Source organism: Podarcis erhardii (genome assembly GCF_964252035.2).
Source record: "Podarcis erhardii genome assembly, chromosome: 5".
In the NCBI taxonomy this organism is placed as follows: domain Eukaryota; kingdom Metazoa; phylum Chordata; class Lepidosauria; order Squamata; family Lacertidae; genus Podarcis; species Podarcis erhardii.
Window position 1 is genome coordinate 92189944 of NC_138509.1, and position 17936 is coordinate 92207879.

General features: G+C 44.5%; 1 long non-coding RNA gene across 2 annotated transcripts; it reads right to left on the minus strand.

Moving 5' to 3' along the window:
- Positions 1–5115: 5115 nt before the first annotated feature.
- On the minus strand, positions 5116–16244 carry LOC309342413. 2 transcript variants are annotated; one of them, XR_014156789.1, is made up of 3 exons: positions 14996–16244; positions 13680–13868; positions 5116–6396 (listed from the first exon to the last, which is right to left on the minus strand). It is a non-coding gene; the product is annotated as an uncharacterized lncRNA (long non-coding RNA). The 2 variants fall into 2 exon arrangements; XR_014156790.1 differs by lacking the exon at positions 5116–6396 and adding an exon at positions 10158–11047.
- Positions 16245–17936: the final 1692 nt, after the last annotated feature.

The following is a 17936-nucleotide window of genomic DNA, read 5'->3' on the forward strand; positions in this document are numbered from 1 at the left end:
ATCAAAACGCATGCGGAAATAAGCCTTGGCAGAAAGCAGGGGGAGATGCCCGTCACCTGGCACCTGATTGTAGTTGTACAGAGGATTAAGGAGAACAAACACAGCTGGTTGGTCGCTTCAGTTTTGGCCCTCAACTCAACCCAGGAATGTCTGACAGGAGTGAACAGGCAGGCAGGGCTGAGAAACATGCTTCCCGGTTCAAGAAAACCTGATGTTGGAGAAATTTTCATACTCAGCAGAGTTTGGGTACCAAAGGTGTACCTTTGTTCTATGCTGTTGTTAGATTTGTATCTCACGCTTCCTGTGAGTAGGATACATAGCTCCCCCTCATTTTATTCTCGCAACAACCCTGTGAGGTAAACCAAGGCAATGACTGGCCCAAGGTCACCCACTGATGGGGATTTGAACCCTGGTCTCTCAGTTCAACATGCCAGGGCCTGTTCTGAGCACAGAGGGTCTATTTTTCACATTTAGGCTTCAGGAGACTGTGTAAGGACTGGAAACTCTGGGCCAAGTTATACAACCAGCAGGGAAGTAGTAAACTTTTCCTCAGTCTATATCACTACAGGCTGCACAAGGAGGGTGTTTTGTGTTTTGTTTTGTTTTGTTTTGTTTTTGTTTTGTTTTGTTTTGTTTTGTTTTGTTTTGTTTTGTTTTGTTTTGTTTTGTTCTGTTCTGTTCTGTTCTGTTCTGTTCTGTTTAATGCACAGAAAAATCCCCTTGCATGTAGAAAAACAACACCACAGGGCAAAGACTAGGCCAGTGGTTCTTGAGGACTTCTTAATGTGTTTGTTTGTTTTCGCCACTTGCAGCTATTGTAAAGTGCTGTCCTAGATGCCGCCTGATTTTTAATTCTATTTTTACAGACCACCTGCATGAACATCCAGGTTCACGGATGGTCTGTGGACCGCAGTTTGGGATTCATTCTCTCTGGCATGCTATATATTTTCTATATATTTCAACAGGGGAGCATTGCAACGGAGACGACATCTCCTACATGTAGTCTGTGCAGACTTTAACATGAGATTCTGCTGTGCACTGCAAGCCAATGCATTACCTAAGCAGGCATGTCAACTTGCCACTTGCCAGAGTTATGAGAGAATGACTTATTCCCCACCACCACACCAAAACCACACACACCCAATGTCTACTGAGTTTTGTCCATAAACGCCACTCACCCGACCAGAAACCATAACAGTTTTCCACATCAAGTGATGGGAGTGCTAGAGATATTATGCATCTCACGATCTGAACACCATGCTTCTATTAATTCGCACCAAGGTTCCTGCATTTATACCTGCATCTAGTCCAACCCCCAGCAATGCAACGAAAGCAGCCATGACAGATGGCCATCCAACCTCTGCTTAAAACCTCCAAGGAAGAAGGATCCACCAACTCCTGAGGGAGTCCTTTCCACTGTTAAGCAGCTCTTGCTCTCAGAAAGTTCTTCCTGATGTTTAGTTGGAATCTCCTTTCTTGTAACTTGAAGCCATTGGTTTGAGTCCCACCCTCCAGAGCAGGAGAAAGCAAGCTTGCTCCATCTTCTTTTATTTTTAAAAAATATTTTTATTAAGCAATTTCAACATAACAAATTATCAAACCGTATAATCACATACATTATTTCCCCCCCTTTTTCCCCACCCCCCTTCCATCCCTCCCTTCCCCCCACACCAGGGACCTCCCTCAGCTCCTCTCTCTGATTTCTCTGCACATATTATTCTTTGCATGTTATAGAATTATACATGTCCTTGCGTTGTCCATATTATCATGTTGTCAACCAATAAATTTGTGTATGTTTATTCAAAACCTGCCAAGGAGTCCAGTTCATTTTGTTGTCTTTTTAGATAATTTGGAAAAAGTTCCCATTCTTCCTTAAAGTCACAGTTGTCCTTGTCCCACAGTTTGTATGTCAATTTAGCCAGTTCTGCATAGCTCATCAATTTTTCTTGCCACTGAAAATGATTTCCTCATTCTTCCATCCTTGTGCTATCAAGACTCTTGCCACTGTTGTAGCATACATAAATAGATTCTTTGTTTTTCTTGGCAGGTCTTCTTCTACAATCCCTAACAAAAATGCTTCTGGTTTTTTTACAAATGTCATTTTAAACATTTTTTTCAATTCATTGTATAGCATTTCCCCAATTTTTTTAATTTCTCTACATTCCCACCATATATGATAAAAAGTCCCTTCTTTTTCTTTACATTTCCAACATATGTTTGACCCGGTTTTATACATTTTTACTATCTGTACTGGTTTAATATACCATCTGTACATCATTTTCATATAATTTTCTTTCAAAAGAGAACAGTCTGTAAATTTCAAATTTACTTTCCACAATTTTCCGCAGTCCTCAAATTGTATATTATGTCGAAATGTAGCCTTATTAGACTTTACCGATTGGTTGGGTGAGCGTTGCTCCCGGAGAGGGAAGAAAGAGTCAAAAGACACCGAGGATGGTTCAGAGAAAGAGTTCTTTATTTCTGCTCTCCGGAGCAGCAGAAAGACACTTGTGTGGTCAGTTCACAGCAAGTCCAAAGAAATGAGAAATTTCATGCAGTATATATATCCTCCAGGCACCCTCTCCCCCCTTCCCCAGGAATCCAGCCACGTCAGCTTATACACGCAGGTTAACATCACACATGTTCCTGCTCCGGTATTCTTAACCATAAAAGGGTGTTCCTCTTCCTGTACTCTTGACCATATAAGGGTGTTCCTGTTCCTGTATTCCTTATCTTGGGGTAAGAAGGTCTCCTGGTGCTGTTCCTGGACTAGGTCTGTGCGTCAGAGTGTTGTCAGGATGTAAGATAAGACCCAGACGTGCCATCCCTGCTCCACTGGAACAGCCAAGGTCATCCATTCTCGTCACGGACTGATAAAGGAGAGCGCTTTGAGCACTTGTTTATACAGCTGGGTTTTGGCTCAAGAGCTCAAGTTAAAGCATTTTAGAAATGCTCCTTTGGAGAAGGAAAAATGTGGATTTTGGGGCCCGTTCCAGACTGACTACACAGTCAGATTTTTTAGATTTAGGAAACCCATTCCTTCACTATATCTTGTGCCCATTTGATCATGACCGATAAGGTTGTTCCATCTTCTATGTGACAGGCCCAAGGTCACCCGTTGAAGTGGGAATTTGAACGTTGGTCTGCCTGGTCCTAGTCCTATGCTATTCCCCTACTGCACATTAGCTGACTTTGTGAAATAACATGCACATTGATGAAGAGCAGCAGCAGAAGCAGCAGCAGAAGCAGCTACCAATATGTTCAACAGAAATAACATGCACATTGCTTGGGGATGATGGGAGTTGTCACCCCAACATCTGGAGGACAGCAGGTGAGCAGCTAACCGATAAGTTGGCTAAATGTTGCATGCGGCTCCCATTGGAGCTAAGGCAGAAAGGTGGGTAGCCCAGGCTATCGCAGCAAGAGCTCAAGCTGCCCTCCAACATTTTGTCCTCAGAGACATGCTGAAGGCCCTTTCTGCCCACAGCAGAGATCAACGAAGACTCTGAGTGAAGCCTGTGCAATATTTTCCCCTCTCTCCCCACCTCGCGACTCACTGGGCATGTGGAAATTAATTTCACTGTGGTTTGTTTCTAACGTCCATCTCATTGTACAGAGCAAAAACAAAAGACTTTTTAAATGTGGGTTAGAGGTGGTTTTAATTAAATCCCCAGTAGCTCAAGCTGCAGGGATGCATTAATCTCCCCCCTACGCACACACTCTCAAAAGTAAACAAGATGAAGGCCATATTTGTTAATGGAAACGTCCCTGTTATGTACTGAGTTGAATAGGATCCAAAATGCAGCAGTCTGATTGGTCCACAGGAGCCACCCAATCCAGCTCCAGGTGGAAGTGAATCTGCAACCTGATTGGCCTACAGGAGAATCCCAGAATTAGCCAATCACGTGGGGCCCATTGTGTAAATAATGTATATAAAGCAGACATTCTGGAGGAACTTTCATTCCTCCTCACCACTATGAGCTGAATAAATAGCATGAAATCCACTCTCGACTCCAAGTATATTTCAGTCCCATTCAGGTGAAGGAGTTCCACCAAGTATTCATTTTACTTGGAATCACTCTTTTTCCTGTACTGTGAAAAAATCTCTCACTTTCTCTCCTTTTCTCCGTCCCCTCAGTCATTACACCTGTTTAGACGGTAGAATGTCTACCTGTGTGGCCTTGGCAAGACTTTTCCTGAATCATCCACCGTCTCTAAGGGATACGATGACAATCCTTTTTGTTGTGGCTGCTGCTTCTGGCCTTAAAACTGTTGGCTTTGCAACAGTCTTTGCAAAATACGCAACAGTCTTTGCAAAATACGCAAACAAGAAATAATGAGTAAGACAAGAGCTTGAGGCCTGATAAAAAGGAAGTCCTTTCTCCACACACTTTGTGCACTTATCCTCTGCAACTCATTGCTACCAAATGTGGTGGTGGCCACAGGATTAGGCCCAGTTTAAAACTAAGACGTGTGGGGGTATAGCCAAAGCACACAATGGAACTTTCTGCCTCTCCTCCCCTAAACCTCCCCAAATCTGTTTTAGGGTGTTCCCCAAGCCTCAGGAGCAGATTTGGGAAGACTGTGGGTCAAATTTCTCTAACACTTCACGTTTTTATTTTTATTTCCTACCTTTCCAGTAAATAAGGTAAAAGACCCCTGGATGGTTAAGTCCAGTCAAAGGCGACTGTGGCGTTGTGGCGTTCATCTTGCTTTTCAGGCCGAGGGAGCCAGCGTTTGTCTACAGACAGCTTTCAGGGTCATGTGGCCAGCAGGACTAAACTGCTTCTGGTGCATGGAGGACCATGACGAGTGCCAGAGCACATGGAAATATTGCTTAGCGTGGTGGCCAGGAGACTGAGCAACAAATAAAAATTAAAATTTACTTCTGCCATGAGCTCACTGGGTTGCCCAAGCAAGGCTCCTCTCCCCCTCCAACCTGGAGATAATATCACTGGCCTACCTTGCAGGGGGGCTGGAGGGAATAAAACAAGACAACCAAAGCAACGGCCTAGGACCCTCCGACCTACAGGACCGCCTCTCCTGCTATGCCCCACGGAGGACCTTAAGGTCCACAAATGACAACACTTTGGAGGTCCCAAATCACAAGGTGGTTAGATTGGTCTCAGCTAGGGCCAGGGCCTTTTCAGTACTGGCCCCGACTTGGTGGAACGCTCTGTCACAAGAGACTAGGGCCCTGCGGGAATTGACATCTTTCCACAGGACCTGCAAGACAGAGCTGTTCCACCTGGCCTTTGGTTTGGACTCAGTCTGACCCTTATGTTTCCCTCCCCTTATGGTTTTGATTTATGGGCTACTATTAAAATGAGGCTGCATTTTAAATTGTATTTTAACCCTTATTTTAATAAACTGGTTTTGTTTTTGTTTGTTTGTTTGTTTCCCCTGTTATGTTTTATTGTAATTTTATTGGTGTTAGCCGCCCTGAGCCTGGCTCTGGCCGGGGATGGTGGGGTATAAATAAATTATTATTATTATTATTATTATTATTATTATTATTATTATTATTATTTTGGTAGAATGATTCCTAACCTCATGGGAAGTGTGCAATTCAACCTCTAAGCTGCCTGGTTTACCGGGCGTTTACCTCCCCCCACCCCAACATGCACTTTAATGTAGCCCTGATCCCCTGGAGAACTTTGATTTACATGGAATGATTCTCGCCCCATGTGTACAAAATAATTCAGAACCCAGCTCATTTGTTCCCCTTCTTGCTTATTTGCCAGTACGATTAGGCTGCTTGTTTATAACAATAACACAAAAGGGGGGGGGAGAGAAGCCTGCCAGATATTTCTTCCTTTCCTGCCACATAGTGTTTTCTGCCTTTGCAGTGCATTGGCAGAGCCACCGTGTATGTGGAGCTCTACAGGAATGCAGAAAAGCCATCTGTGGGAGAAAATTACTAATCACTAGCAATTGCTAATCATTCTCTCGCACTAAGCAACTCCCGCGGGGAGGATTTCTCTTACATACAAGGACTCGCAGCACCCCGGCAGATGCTAATGCCACAGAAAGCACACAAGTAGCCTCATATGCACTTGGCTGGTGCCCCCCCCCCACTCCCCTTTAAGGTTATATGATCAAGGTGTGTGGGCAGAACAAACATGCAAGAGATTAGAAAGTTTCTGGCGTCCTTTCAAGCAGAAAAGGGAAGGGGTCTCCACAGCAATATTTATTAATTAGTATTTACATCCCACCTACTAGTTATTGAAGCTGCTTACAGTATACTTGCAATGAAATAAATAAGAGTTACTGGGAAGGAGGGATGTAAAAAAGCATTGTTTTCCATCCCGCCATCTACTAGTTGCATACGGCGTTGTTTCTATTCCACTGCATCTCTCCTTCTACCAAAAATTACATTATTTGCCTCGCTGGCTGCTGTAGAGAAATTATGTCAGTAAGTTACATGGTTGTTATGTTATTCCGATCCATTCGTTTCAAGGCATAGGAAACACAATGCGAAATGTATCATTTATAGACCGAAAGCAACAACTGCAAATGCTAATTCACTGGATTGAGTTTTGTTGCAAACTTGAGAAGAATTAGCAAATTTGCTAATGGGCAGGAAACTACAAGAAGGAAGCAGCTGGATGAAATGGCTCATGGTTTCAGCTGTCTCTATACTAATGCACAGAGTATGGGAAACAAGCAAAACGAATTGGAGCTTTTAATACAGGATGGCAAATATGACCTATTAGGCATTACTGAAACCTGGTGGGTTGAGGAGAAGAACAAGCAAATAGTAGGTTCTCTATGTGGAGAAGATGGAGAAATGCTATTGGGTGCAGAGGGAACAGCTCAACACCTACTTTGTCACTGTCCTCACCCAAAGGAATGCATTGCCCAACCTGGGGAGAACAGAGTAAACAATACAAGGAGGGTGGTAAGGGAACACCTAGCTACTTTAAATGAATTCAAATCTTCAGGGCCTGATTAGCTGCGCCAAAGGGTACTAAAGGAGCTTGCAGGTGTGATCTCAGAGCCTCTGTCTATAATCTTTGAGAATTCTTGAAGAACAGGTAGAGGGGAGATCCAGGTGCCAGGGACTCTGACTAACATTGGCTATGTCAAGATTTGACGGTGGGGTGTGCATTCATATAAGATGAACTTTCAGGAGGATGCCAGCATTATCATTAGGGGTAGTACCTCCAGTTGAAATGTCTTGGGGGCACATTACTCTCATTAGAGAGAGCCAGAGTGTTGTAGTACTTAGAATGTCAAACGTTGACCTGGGAGACTTGGGTTCAAATCTGCAACCCAGTCATGAGACACACAACATTGGTGGCAGAGCTTAGAGTATTCCATCTTTGAGCTTGTGAAGGGCTTATCTGAATCCTGCCATGATTACAGCCATAAATTGTTGTTGTTGCTGTTGTTCAATTTATAACCCGTCCTTCCTCACAAGGGTGTCCAAGGTAGAACTCTTCACTTTTCAAAGTCAATATATCGTAGTTCCTGAAGGCTTCTCTATAGTTCCCTAGCGAAAGGTGCAGGTGTCAGAGCCATGAATTTAATGTTCTTTGAAGCTGAAGTATATGTCACAGGAACTTGTTAGAGTTGGAGGCTAAAATCCAAAATGTTTTTTTAAAAAAGTCTGAGGGAGTTTTGAGGTACTTGCATATAGCCAGAGAAGAAGAAATGAAGTCTGGATTTTATTTTATTTTTAAACGGTGGGCCAGAAGCAGAAGGGGCAACTGCAAATGAGTGTGCTGTGGCTTTGGTTTGTGATGCTATTTTTATTGTGAAACTCACATCCCAAAGCACGTATTTTTTTTTTCTTTCAATCTTAGTAACTCTGAGATCTGTTTTCGTAAAGTAGAATTGGAGAGCCCCTCCCTTGCCTGTAATGTTCGGCAAATCATTGCTCAATTTGGGATTTTCCTGTTGCCATGGCATCGAATGCTGTGTAGCAAATCAAGTTGTCAAAGTGAGTGACAGTTCTGATGGGACCCTCTTCTGTCTTCCAGGCTGGAGCCACAGGCCTAACCAGACCTACTGGGCCGGTACCCTTTCGCCGTGTGAATTAACGTGCATGGAGAGAAGCCAAGACCACTTCACCGGAGCGAACGTTTAAAAATAGCTTCTCTTATTAAGCTAATTACACTATGCGCAAGCATGACAAAAACTATTTCCTCAGCTAAATTTACCCTTTCTTCAGTTGCTGAAGCTGAATAGCAGGGTTTTGAAATCTGTGTGAGAAAGGGTGAGCTTTACATGTTGTTTGTCCCGTCCCTCCCCCCCCCCCCCCGTGTGTGTTTTTAGCAGGTTTTCAAAACTATGAGATCAGAAAAACCTGCTAGTCTTCCATCCTTAATGGTTGTGCAAGTGCGCCCCCAAGTGGCGAAAGAAAGGTGCAACCATCCTTTTTAACACCTTTATCATTTTCAGTGCCTGTGATTCACAGTTTCACCATGTGACAATACAGGCATCCCACTCTAATAATAATAATAATAATAATAATAATAATAATAATAATAATAATAATAATATATTTATACCCCGCCCATGGGCGGCTTCCAACAAAACACTAAAATACAATAACCTATTAAACATTAAAAGCTTCCCTAGACAGGGCTGCCTTCAAGATGTCTTCTAAAAGTTTGGTAGTTATTTTTCTTTTTGACATCTGGTGGGAGGGTGTTCCACAGGGCGGGTGCCACTACCGAGAAGGCCCTCTGCCTGGTTCCCTGTAGCCTCACTTCTCGCAGTGAGGGAACCGCTAGAAGGCCCTCGGCGCTGGAACTCAGTGTCTGGGCAGAATGATGGGGGTGGAGACGCTCCTTCAGGTATACTGGACTGAGGCCGTTTAGGGCTTTAAAGGTCAGCACCAACACTTTGAATTGTGCTCCGAAACGTACTGGGAGCCAATGAAGATCTCTCAGGACCGGTGTTATATGGTCTCGGCGGCCGCCCCCAATCACCAGTCTAGCTGCCACATTCTGGATTAATTGTAGTTTCCGGGTCACCTTCAAAGGTAGCCCCACAAAGAGCGCATTGCAGTAGTCCAAGCAAGATATAACCAGAGCATGCACCACTCTGGCGAGACAGTCCGCGGGCAGGTAGGGTCTCAGCCTGTGTACCAGATGGAGCTGGTAAACAGCTGCCCTGGACACAGAATTGACCTGTGCCTCCATGGACAGCTGTGAGTCCAGAATGACTCTCAGGCTGTGCACCTTAGGTCAAATGTTCTCTGAGAACTTCCAGCCGAGAGTAAAACTATACACCCCTTTTCACACTTCCTTGACAATGTTTCCTGCTTTGTTGAGCCTAGTAACGGTGGTCCTCTGGTAGCTGTGTAACGGTGGCCCGTTATGGTGCTGTGTCAGGACACAATAACACTTGGAAGAGGCTTCGAGTGTTCTAGCCATAGGTTGCAACAACTGCAAACCACTATTGTTACTGCTGCCCACGACATCCAGCTCGGCTGCATCCCTTTCCAACTGTCAGTCAGCCGGTCTGGCCCTGAACTACATTGTCTTCTAACCTGCCTAGGCCACCTCCACCTAGGAAAAGGCGTTCCTCTTTTTCCAATCTTAATTCCGGTTTCCCACATTTGCACATCCATTTGTGGTTTTTGTGCACCTTTAGCCGAATATATGCATTTTTGCAAACATTAATTGTCTGGAGAACTGCTTTGCAAAATTTGGAGAAGCAATTATTTCAAACACTGGCTGTGTTTCATTTAATTGTATTTTCCAGGAAGTGCAAATTAGATAGGTTTGCCTTTAAATGAATCAAATTCCTCCCGCATCCCTACCTCCAGCCTTTAAATCTTGCTCCCATCTTAATTTATGTCATCTTCCTCCTCCCACTTACCCGTATTTTTCGCTCTATAAGACGCACCAGATCACAAGACGCACCTAGTTTTTTGCTGCTACGCAGTGAAAGCAGCAATCCCTTTTGCTGTTCTGGCTTCTGGGATAGCTGCGCAGCCTGCATTCGCTCCATAAGACATACACACATTTCCCCTTACTTTTTAGGAGTGAAAAAGTGAGTCTTATAGAGCAAAATATACGGTATCTCCAGCACCACCTCCAGCACCATCAGTTTCCCCAGCTGACGCAACTAACCTACTAACCAACCATCTAACCACCCTCTGCTTCTCTCTCTATTTCCAGTCTTTGCCCCCTTGGTCTTGCCTAGTACTCCATTAATTTCATTCCGCTCTTCCTTTGTCCTAATCTTCCTAAAACATCTGATTGCCCAAAGCAAATCACCTTCCTTTGCAGTCGCAAAGAATTTTGTGACCTAGCAAAATGGCCGTACTTGGCAAACAGGTTTGGCACACAGCAGAAAGGGAGGGACATTGAGGGGAAGGGCAAGCAAGAATGAAGGATCTCAGCAGCTAAATTTCTGACACGCTGTCCAAGGTTATTTATTTAAGGCATTAGGCGTGACATTCTTCAATCTAAGCGCTGTTCCACATCACAAGATTAGGAGGGATCCTGATAATCCACACAGAAAAACGTCTAAAGGCTTCTGAGAAGTGTCCATCATAAAAGCAGGAACCAAGTGACAGGGAGGATGCTATAGGAATGAGAACCTAAGCGTCCTGCTGGATCAGGCCAAAGGCCCATCAAATCCAACATATCTGTTCTCACAGTAGCCAACCAGGTGTCCATAGCGTGCCTGCAAGTAGGAACTGGGTCCAACAGCCCTCTTCCCGCTTGCAATTCCCCGCAAGTGCTATTCAGAGGCAAGCAGCCTTCTTCCTTATGCAAAAAGTGAGTTTGCTATGCTAGACCCACAGCTGTTCTTCTCTCTCCATCATCGGTAGTCAGAAGACAACTGACCAGTATCAAGTGTGTGCTGATACTTAAGTCTCACTCGAGCCCTGGCTCTTGTGGGAATAGCATCTGTATTCTTTAGGAGATTTCCTAGGCCCTGCAGACTCTCCGTTTGACTCACGAGGACCCATTTCCTGTTACCTGCTGCTCCCAGTTCATTACTCAACACGTTGGCAGGCTTCCGTGGGGCAGAATGTTGAAACTATTCCAATTCTGCTCTTGACATTTGACTTGAATGGCTCCTTAAAAAAAGAAGCAGCAGCAAGCAGCACTCTAAATCTTGTCCTATTGATGAATTAGAAGGCAATAATATTAGGTTTTAAAAACTGGAGTTGAAATTGACATTATATTGAGTGAATATTGTTTGTTTGTTACAATAACTATTGAGTCAGATGAATTAAATGGAGTTAGATGAATTAAATTTCACCTCAAGGCCTTTCCCATGAGGACTAGAAACCTTCTCAACATACGGAAGAGGGAAGTAAACTTTAACAAACATCCTCCTTAATAGATTATTCTGGTCTGACCCTACATAGTTCAATGATATCGGCTGTTTTTCTTCTTTCAGTCCTGCCATTTTGCTTTTCCTGTTATTGTGATTGTAGTAATTAATAGGTTTTGGCTTTAGAGGCATTGATATCAAGTATGTACTGTTGGTTTTAAATGGTTGAATGGTTGTTGTTGTTGTTGTTGTTTTGCATTTTTATATTGCTTTTAACTGTTTTATATACCGTATTTTTCGCTCTATAACACGCACCAGACCATAACACGCACATAGTTTTTAGAGGAGGAAAACCAGAAAAAAAATATTCTAAACTAAATAGTGGCTATATGATTTTTGTGGTTCATGCTGTGGCCACAGGCATGTGATCTGACAGTGAGTTTGGAGTAGCCCAATGCAAAAATCCTGAGGATCCATGTGGATCCATGCTTTGTAACCACAGAGGAGGGAAGGAAGGGGAACCATGGATCCTCTGCTCACGACTGCAGCAGATCCCCCCCGCCACCCGCAGGCATTCACTCCATAACATGCACAGACATTTCCCCTTACTTTCTAGGAGGAAAAAAGTGAGTGTTATGGTGCAAAAAATACGGTATGTTGTTCTACTGTAAAATGCTTTTGGGTGCAGTATTTATTATTACGTTCATGTCCCACTTCCCACCCAAGAAGCTCAAGGTGTTGGACTCCTTGCCTCTCCACATTACTGTCACAACATTCCTGTGAGGTAGGATGGCCTCAAAGTTGGTGACCGGCCCAAGGTCACCCAGTGAGTTTCATGGCCAAGTAGAGATTTGAACCTGGTCTCTCAGGTCCTATCCTAGTTTGATATGCTAACTCAGCGTTTCTCAAACATGAGTCTGCAGCTGTTGTTGGACTACAACTCCCATCATCCCTAGTCCAACAACAGCTGGAGACCCACGTTTAAGAAACACTGCTCTAACCACTACCCCACAGTGTCAGCGTGCCAGTGAATATCAGTTGTTAGAAAGGATCACAGCATAAGGAACAACTGTACATTCACAGCCCAGAGGCATCAGATTGGGAGAAGCAAGAATGCAGAATGCTAGACGAACCTTTGGACTGATCACCAGAATTCTTTTTCAGCAACTGAACTCTGCAAAAACCTCCACAAACTGTGTCTCAGCTTGTACAAAAGGGTCTGGCTCACAATGTTTTTGTGCGTTTCAAAGTTGCTTAATACTGCTCAGTGTGAAAAACTGAACCGGTAGGGAGTATGGCCCCACCTGGGTGGCAGACAAAGAGGGCGTGGTGGGTCTGTATTGCCCTAGATGGAGCTGGGTGAATGAGCTGGCTGCAAATTATGCTCAAAGCTGCCAGGTATTTTTTGTTTTGTTTTGTTTTGTTTTTTTTGTAGTCCAAACGCTAGCCTTGTAACAAGCGGTTGGCTGGGGATTATCTGTGTTATCTGTGTGGCTGGTGGGAATGCTAAAGAGAGAATATTGTATGGGGAAGATTGCTAGGAATGTATCTGGGACAGGTTGCTATGGGGGGAGAGTGCGGGTGCAGCTTCTATCTCAGCTAATGATGCTGTTTTGTGAAGTTTTGCTATATTTTTGCATTTGATTTTTCTCTGAGATGTCTTCATGTTCAAGAGAATATTCTATTTTCCAAACATGTGTGTGTGGGTGTGTGTGGGTGTGTGTGGGTGTGGGTGTGTGCTTTGCATTTGAACTTTGTTTGTCATTATTTTGCTATTTTGTCATGTTCTTTTATTCTCTAAGTTCAGTTGCAAGCTGCTTTGAAACTTAGTTATCTTTTAAATAGGCATTTACATTATTTTAATTAACTAATTAATTAATACCAAGCATCTGAGGGGCATCTTTAGGATGGTCCTGTTGGAGACAGGGTGTGTGTGTGTGTGTCAATCTTGGCTGCTAAATTGAGTCTCCAAACCCCCTAATTGTCAGCCCTACAAAAGAAATAACAGTACACAAGATTATCATTTCATATCTTTAAAATGTGTATATCATCTCGAGTGCCTTAGGACCGAGAGTGAAACCGACAGATGTTATAAACAAGTAAACTGGGGGGGGAAAGGTCTCCTTTGTACACAACTGTGTCATGAATTCCTATTTCTGTGCATCTGAGACGCACAATCAGCCTGGAAATATCAAATTACTTTAGACAGTCTGAAGGGGGCAGTGGAGTGAGGGGCAGCTCTTAAGTCAGTTGCCAAAAGTTTTTATTAGTTTAGCTAGACCCTGCTGTAAGGTGGCAACTTAGGCATCATAAAAAAGAGGAGAAAAAAGGATACAGGTTTGTGTGAAATTTGCCTGTGCTAATTTCAGTATAAACATGGGCACATTTATTATTAATGACAACCATTTAAACAGAACAACAATACATCTCACCATAGCAGGAAAGGCTGTGGCCAGGTGTGTATCTGCTCCATCTGCTACCAAGGTGCCAACTGCTGATGGGCAACCGGAAGACTCCTGCTGCTCTCCCTTCTTGACTTGGACCAGACACCCCTTTTCATAAGGGGACTCCTGCAAAGAAAGGGCTGTCCTTTGACGGCGTTTCAAACAGACTGTTGAGCTCTGCGAAGGAAAACATGCAAGTACCCCGCCCTGAGGTTATTCGTAGGCGTATGCCCAGTGATGTTATAAATAAATATATACATGCAAACAGACAATTTTCACAAATATTGTATTGCATACATACACACACACACACACACACAGAGAGAGAGAGAGAGAGAGAGAGAGAGAGAGTGTCACTGAACAGCACTTCAGATTGCAACAAATTGGCAACACCAAACCCTACTACAGTGGACCCTCCGGATACGAACTTAATTCGTTCCGAAGGTCTGTAAATATCCTGAAAAGTCTGCATCTAGAGGTGCCGCTTCTGCACGCGCACACGCGGCGCGATAGAGCGCTTCTGCACATGTGTGCGGCGTGCAGAGTGCTTCTGCGCATGCATCCATGGTGAAACTCGGAAATATATACTTCCGGGTTTGCTGCGTTCGCAACCCGAAAGTTACGTTACCCAAAGGTAAGTTAACCCGAGGGTCCACTGTATAACCATTTGGGCAATTTAGGACCAGGCTGGCCTGACATCTGCACTCAGCAGCCTCAGGAAGCTATCAGGATCCCAGCATGCTCTCAGAGACCAGCAGACAGAGATACCTGCAATTACCTGCCCAACACCCAATCTACAAAATGGTTGTTGCTGTTGTTTTTGCCTAGGCACCATTCCTTAGGATGCCCATAATATGGAGTTGCACTGAGGCATTGTGGGAAATTTAAATGGCAGTTTCCACTAGGGGCTGCCCAACACTAATCAGATCGCAAGATCTCACCCCCCCCCCAAAAAACAACACACACACACACACACACACACACACACACACGAGCACGGCGCCCAAAATGGCTGCCATGCTCTCACGGGTATGACATGGCGCACATTTCCAAGGAGTGATTGTGTGAACCAGGCTCTCCATTCCTCTCAGGCTGCTTCCCTCTGCTCCGTCAGGCCTTGAGAGTAGGCTGAGGGGAAGCCCTTGTTGCAGCCATTATCTCTACAAAGGAGGCCGCACAGCAGATAACTAGAAGCCCTCGCGGCTGCCGTCGGCCGCTATTAAACCGCGGCCTTTTCATGAGCCGTGAGCTGAATTCCTCCTCACCCAAACCAAAATAAAATAAAATAAAATAAAAAAGTGAACCTTTTATTCATTTCATCATTATCAAGGGCTGCCACATTCAAATGATTCCTCTGGCAGTCCCTTCATTTCCAGAGGACGTGCCTCAAGAAGGGATTGGAAGCCTTTTGATTAAGAATAAGAGGTGAATGACACTCGCAACCCGAGCATGGCTGCTATCATTACAATGTACTCTCACTTCCACAGAGCCACCCTGCGCTCGCTCTGTCTCTAGGCCGCCTTTCATATAAAGCCACTGTACGGTGTGGCCTAATTGAACAGAAATATCTTACAAAAACACACACTCACTAAATTCCCCACAGATTTCGACGAAGGGTGGGTGGGGCGTTTTTTTATTTATAGACGCGTCTCGCCTTGAGCTTGGTGTGTATAACAGAGTTACCACACAAACGTGTGTTTTCTGGACTACGTTGTTTATCTGAAGCCTGCTTTCCATACACGAGAAAACGAAGTCTTTTGCATTTATTCCCTGTCTTGAACTGAAATGAATGATCTTCCTTCCAATTGCGACCCCATGGTTTTCTACATTTTCTGTTTCTAATCCTGGATTATTAGGACCACTGTCTCTTCTTTAAGCCATCATAAGAAGCCTGAATCAAAACCATTTGCTCCATTTCAGGGACATTTTAGTACCTAGATTCATCATGGCGATATATGTGACGACAACAGATGAAGAAGCTGGACGTAGCAATGGACTGAGGCCTCCTTGCTGCTAAACAATGGTGGTGGGGTCTTCTTTCCCTGTGTTCATAAGGTGCTTCCATTACAGGTCTCTAGGTCCGTTTCTTTTCAGGCAGTATCTTCCTGTGGAACCACATTGTTCCCTAGAAGGTTATTGGGAGAGGGGGTGTCCTCATTGAAAAGATTGGTGAAACAAGCTTCCCTGAATGAGAGCTCATCCATCACCACCAATCTTCCTCTGCAATGTGCAGCCATAGCAGCCTGTGGGATATGTTCCAAGTCATGCCCTCAATAGGCATGGCTGATGCCTGGCCCTTGAATGTGTCCAATAATCATCTGCAACACACTCAAGTCATCATGGAAAGTTTTTCTGGAGGATGGAAAATGCACTACACATTGTTGTACGCCACCCCAATATTCAAGCGGTGAAAGATTCCAGGCGTTCACCCAGGGTTCGTGTTTCCTTTAGAATATATTAATAATAATAATTTATTATTTGTACCCAGCCCATGTGGCTGGGTTTCCCCAGCCACTCTGGGCGGCTTCCAACAAAGATTAAATATACATTAAAATGTCACACATTAAAAACTTCCCTGAACAGGGCTGCCTTCAGATGTCTTCTAAATGTCAGGTAGTTGTTTATTGCTTTGACATCTGGTGGGAGGGCATTCCACAGGGCGGGCGCCACTACCAAGAAGGCCCTCTGCCTGATTCCCTGTAACGTGGCTTCTCGCAGTGAGGGCACCACCAGAAGGCCCTCGGCGCTGGACCTCAGTGTCCGGGCTGAAGGATGGGGGTGAAGATGCTCCTTCAGGTATACTGGGCCGAGGCCGTTTAGGGCTTTAAAGGTCAGCACCAACACTTTGAATCGGGCTCGGAAACGTACTGGGAGCCAATGTAGGTCTTTCAAGACCGGTGTCATGTGGTCTCGGTGGTTGCTCCCAGTCACCAGTCTAGCTGCCGCATTCTGGATTAGTTGTAGTTTCCGGGTCACCTTCAAAGGTAGCCCCACATAGAGCACATTGCAGTAGTCCAAGCGGGAGATAACCAGAGCATGCAGCACTCTGGTGAGACAGTCTGCGGGCAGGTAGGGTCTCAGCCTGCATACCAGATGGAGCTGGTAAACAGCTGCCCTGGACACAGAATTGACCTGAGCCTCCATGGACAGCTGTGAATCCAAAATGACTCCCAGGTTGCGCACCTGATCCTTCAGGGGTACAGTTACCCCATTCAGGACCAGGGAGTCCTCCACACCCGCCCGCCTCCTGTCCCCCCAAAACAGTACTTCTGTCTTGTCAGGATTCAACCTGTGTTTACTTACACGGATACAATCTGAACCTTACGATGAAGGGATTCGCAGCATAAACACCCCAAGAGAGTCTTGCTTCCCCCATAGTTATGGCTTTGGATTCTGCAGTCACAGCAGGCGGTGTGAGCGCCAGTGGTTTGACTTCACCCCCGGAGGCGCACTCCATTGCCTCTTGAGAGAGATGGATGCCAACATGCTGGCTCTCAAAATCTAAAAACCACTGTTCTAAGAACAGGCAATAGCTTTGCAGGGCTCTCACCCAGAAGCATGGCCAGGAGAGCTACAACAGATGTGTGAGAGTTTGTTTTGGTGAGGCAGTCATTTCCTTGTTTGTTTTAAGTACATACCCTTTATTTCAAGAAATTTTCATTTATATAACAATTACTTAGAACAATACAGTGCCCCATAAAGAACAAAAGGGATATTCATGTGTAATAGGTAATTAAGCAACTAAAAACAAACAGAACAGAACAAAGGGGATTTGGGATGATAAAGAGCTAGAACTAGACACACATCAAGTGATTAAATATAGATGCAACTGTTTTGGATGTTCTGTTATATTAAGCATTCCTTTGCCATCCTATAAGCAAGTTTTCAGGGGAACTTACAACTATAAAAACCAACTGAAATACAGTCATAGGCACATTAGATAGCTCCCATGCTGCATTTCATAGAGTTTCATAGAGAGCCAGTGTGGTGTAGTGGTTAAGAGCGGTAGTCTTGTAATCTGGGGAACCGGGTTCGAGTCTCCGCTCCTCCACATGCAGCTGCTGGGTGACCTTGGGCTAGTCACACTTCTTTGAAGTCTCTCAGCCCCACTCACCTCACAGAGTGTTTGTTGTGGGGGAGGAAGGGAAAGGAGAATGTTAGCCGCTTTGAGACTCCTTAGGGTAGTGATAAAGCGGGATATCAAATCCAAACTCTTCTTCTTATTATTCATACAGTCCAATTGCC